General features: G+C 39.1%; 1 non-coding gene across 1 annotated transcript; it reads left to right on the top strand.

Moving 5' to 3' along the window:
• The first annotated feature begins 1079 nt into the window (after positions 1-1079).
• On the top strand, positions 1080-1172 carry TRNAR-UCU (transfer RNA arginine (anticodon UCU)). Its single transcript has 2 exons — positions 1080-1116; positions 1137-1172. It is a non-coding gene; the product is annotated as a tRNA-Arg (tRNA).
• The last annotated feature ends 3744 nt before the right edge of the window (positions 1173-4916 follow it).

Here is a 4916-nt window from a genome sequence, read left to right as displayed (position 1 = left end):
CAGAGGGTTGGCATGAATGTATCACACATACTCTAGCCCATAAAGTCCTGATATTTAACTTAAACCTCATTACATTCTGGGCAAGATCTGATATTGCAACACACTTAGCTAGATTATTTACACACATGCAGAATATCGCATGCTGTACTGTACGGCAAATTCACTTATATCATGGGGGTGTTTTAATAACAATTTCTCGTGCCTTAATATGTGTGTGTGTGTGTGTTTAATCATGAACAAATCACTTGATCAAAACTGAGTAGAACTGAATACAAAAATGATCTATTAAAAAAAGAATATATGGTCTCCCCTCCAGAGTACTAGATGCACTTTGTCATCCCTTTACCTCCTTTAAACCCAATTCAGATTAGATCTGCTATCTTTCACGATTATGTAAAAGAAGTGATAAAACGTGGCTTTTCAAAAAATCATGTTTGTACAAGAATTTGCTGACATTTTGTGGAGTGATAACATGATGGTGAAAATATCCAGATCCCCCCAGACCTGGAGTCTGGAATTAGTAAAAAGAGCCTTTCAGGCATATTCAAAACTAACTTCTGTTCCTTTTCCAGCACTAAATTGGATCCTTTTATTATTTTTTGGTAAACCAATCTACACAATTTTAAATAAGTGTTTGCCAGATTTACTGGGGTTTGGCGCCTGCCTGAACTGTGCTCTAATCATTTCACACTCTTTTTTTTTTTTTAAACAGGGAGAAGGAAGAAACATTCCAGTTTAAATGTGACTTGCTGGTCACGCTTGCCAATAAATATGCAAACAGATGAAATGATGATGAGGCTGGAATGTAATCTGTGCTCGGAAAGGGCTATCGGTGCTGTAGTAGCAACAGAAAAATGACATTTTGCTTCTTGTTAAAAACTAGCAAACCAATTTGGGAGTGCCAGCGTAAGGTGTCTCAGCCCCAGCTCTCCTTAGAGAGGCCTGGTGCCTGTTGACAGCTACAGCTGCTTAACTGAAATTTGTTTGTGTTTTAGTGCACAGATTAGAGTCATGCATCAGAATGGAGTTTTCAATACACTGTACCTAGGTGATTGCAGTATATGAGCTTGCTGTAAGAAGGCTCTGTGGCACAATGGATAGTGCATTGGACTTCTAGGGTGATGATAGATGAAGTTATTCAAAGGTTGTGGGTTCGAGTCCCACCAGAGTCATATTTTGCATCATCCAAGGTAATATGCAAACTTGGCTGTTGAAGATAACAGGACGTAAAAGCTGGTTGATTAATTGGTTTGTCAGCATCCTTAGCAGCAAGTGTTTTCTGTGGGCCAGACTGCAATGCTCTTACTTATACAGAATAATACCTTACTCCACAAATCGCCTCAGGGCCTTTATGGTGCTCAGCCATGTGAGGTGTGGAAATGCTACCACCCTTGGAAGTCAACCATTGGTTTTCAAAAGGTTTTCAAGGGACCTCAGTGAGTGACTTGAAGAATTGCAGCCTTTCTTCCAGATAGAAGGCCAAATCTTCAACTGGTGACAATCAGTGAGGCTTCTTTGAAGTTAAATTGGCATATCACGCTATGCCAGCTGAAGGTGTGTCCCATAATTTTCTTCTGGATAGGTTCTGTACTGGGTGTGGGGGGAGAGGGGGTAACTTTCTAGAGCACGCATGTTCTGTTGTAACGTAAGTATTAGATTATATTCTAAAGGAATTGGTAGAAAATACACCCTGCATGTAGCAAAAGTTCTCTGTAGAGGCACTCGTCAAACAGATGGCTGTAAGAGGAATAACAAATAAAGTTCGTGATTAACATAAACTTACGATTCAGTTTAGTGGCCAAGTTTTAGACGCTGTGAATTTTTAAATCATTTGTTTCAGCGCTGTCCAAACTAAAAGGTTATTTAGTGGTCCCATCCCTGCCTCGTGTGGAGATTGTCATCTGGACACTAAACCATCCCAGTTGGGATGATGTTTATCCCAGCTTCATGAAGATTTCTCTCTCCAGAGTACACTTGGTGTACGCCAGACTGTGCCAAATGACACTCCTTCTTAAAAATGCTTCGTAAGAAGGGGTCCCCCTGAAACTTTTCTCCCCACCAGGAAATTACTCAGTTGAAACACTTCAGATGCATAATCTGCCTCTTCTTAATGCTGCTTAGGTATTTACAGATGAAAGCTGTAAAATTATGGATCATTAACCCGATCTCTTAATTGGTTGCTGTTATTCTCTTAAAGTAACTTCTCTGTAATGCTTCTATACTAACAGATTTGGGCATCCAATGTAATGTTTTAGCTTCATAAAGAAGCAGCAAATCATGACAATAATGTGAGACCAAGTAAATATAATTTCCCATTTCCCATATAATGAGCTATATCAGGCCATTTGACTTTTAAGAACTCCTCTTCATTGAAGTCAATGGGGAGTTTTGCTTAAACACCAATTGCATGTTATAGACCTAGGAGTCTTGCCTATAGCAGGGCAAATACTTGAAAAACCCTGAATTTTGAATAAAAGCGCCCAGTTTTGTTTGCTGTTATTGATGGTATCTTAGTAGCAGTAGTATTTTATTACTCTCACAAGTATTTGCATAACAGTGGTGTGAAAGTTCAGGAACCCCGAGAGTTCCTTGAATTTTAGCACAAATTTGTTCACCCAAAATATCATTAGTATCTGAATGAACAGTTAATTTCCAATTCAAGGGCTCAACGTTGTTTGTCCAAACTAGGAGGATATTTCTGACTTCATTATCATTAGGGTTCTGTCTTAATTTTTCACTGCTTATTAATAAAATACTTCTGTTGAAATCCGTGTGTTTCTGTGCAGAGATGTTTTGTCCATATCAAAGAATAGTGCAAAAACATGAGTCAGGTTACACTTCTCTGTTTGTTTTTTAAATCTGAAATTATAGTTTTGGATGGTTGTTTTATAATGTGCTGTATGGAAGCTACTGTTGGTATTTTTAGCCTCAGCCAGTTTGTGTGCAAGAGAGAACAGTCTCTCTCCAGATAGCTAGAAAAATATAATTGGTAACTCTTGACAAGAAAAAGGTCAGCAGTAAACCAAAACAAAAACCCAGTGAAGTTACATCACTAGTCACTTTTTCTTTGCTTTGGATTCACTATTTTCTGTTGCTCTCTTTAGGGACAATATTGAGGAAATTCTATGATGGAAAACAGACATTTTTATACTATTGGAAAAGTAGAGAGAGAACTAACTGTGCTGGGTATTTATTCCTTGCTTTCTTGCCCAAACCTCTGGCTTGAACTTGTACTATACTCCCCGGCCTATCAATAATCATAGAAATAAGAGATTAAAATGATTTATTAGGTCATCTACATCCCTCTGCCAATGCGGGACTGCTCCAGTGATTTGCTGAACATTAAATATCTTGAGCAATGAGGCTTCCATCACCTCCCCTGGGAGACCATTGCATGCTCTGATAGATCTTGCCATTAGGCCAGTTTTTCCGCATACTCGGCCTAATTTTCTCTTTACTTAATTTCCTCCCATTACTCCTAGTTTACATCCCCTGGTATCATCCTAAACAATTACTCCCTTCCTGTGGGTTACAACCATTAGATATTTGTATGATTGTCATTTTGGCCCTCTTCTCCTTGCTTCCACCCTGAGTTGTCATTTGGCCCAAGCTATTCATGTTTGATTTTTAATATTTTTAAATAAATAAGTCCTAACAGTATCTTAATTCCTATTCTTTTTATGGTCAATGGGACAGAACATGTCTAAAAATGAATTCCTTTTAAAAAGGTAAAATATATCAATAAAGCCTATGACATTATATTTATAACATAAATTTGTTAGTCTCTAAGGTGCCACAAGTACTCCTTTTCTTTTATGACATTATGATGACCCTCCTGCTTGTGGGAGAATCTCCAATGTCACAATGGGTCTCTGTAAATATTTATACCTGATGAATTAGCAGCTGGCTACTAGTGCCATGATTACTCCAGTAATTTTGTAAGCAAATGGAGATCTGACATTTGGTGTTCAATGGATGCAGCATGATTTGTTCTGTTGGACTTAACTTTTGGTCAGAGAATTTACTCAGTGCTGGTGACATCATTGTTAAAACATCCTACTCTCCCAGCGTTTCCATCTGCAAAACACTGAAGGATCTCCCCACCCCCCGCGCGTATGAAACTGGAGAAAACAAGAGCAGAGACCAGCAGAAGTGGATTTGCTTTCAGCTCTACATAAAATAGGCTGAATTGTGGCAGTCATCAGTATCTGACTGCGACTAAAACCTCCCCTCTGGTTTTGGTGGTACCTCAAGCTCAGTGTGTAGCAGAGCAGTTCCATTTCTTGTCCTCTGTCAGGGAACTAACTGAACTGAGCTTCAGAACAGCATGGCATTGGATATACTCCAGTCCACTGAGCCACTCTGATCTCTAAATGTTGCGGTAACTCTCTCTATGACTCACTTGTGACATCAATCTGAACGCTACAAACCCTTTCCTGATGGTTTGTGGTAAAAAATCTTAACCTGTTGATGCCTAATGAATGGAATAGAATTTATGGCGGTAGCATAAGGACACCAAAGCACTTCACAAAGCAAACAAGTTAGTAACTGAGAGAGCTGAGTAACCCACATGTGCTTCGTAATAGCGAGCATACAGCAGAGTCTGCCTGGTTGAGAGAGGGAACGTTGGCCTGGACAAAAGGCTACTCGTCTATTCCTTTTGAAAAGTGCCTCTCTTTATAGTCATCTGCACTTTGACTATAGGAACCCATAACCTTCTTCCAGTGCAACTCCACCCGGCAACCTATAGAAAGAGTAAGAGGCAAGCATCCATACCCCTGAGCTATCTAACCATACTGCAAACAGGGTTAGATGAAATGATAAAAATGTTTACCCCACTGTTATCAAGGTTGCTCATATGATCATACGAATTCATAACTATACATATATATCATTCTATATACACACATAATCAT

Source organism: Eretmochelys imbricata, chromosome 12 (genome assembly GCF_965152235.1).
Source record: "Eretmochelys imbricata isolate rEreImb1 chromosome 12, rEreImb1.hap1, whole genome shotgun sequence".
NCBI classification, from domain to species: domain Eukaryota; kingdom Metazoa; phylum Chordata; order Testudines; family Cheloniidae; genus Eretmochelys; species Eretmochelys imbricata.
Note: the sequence above shows the minus strand (reverse complement) of the source record. Positions and strands in the feature narration are given on the sequence as shown.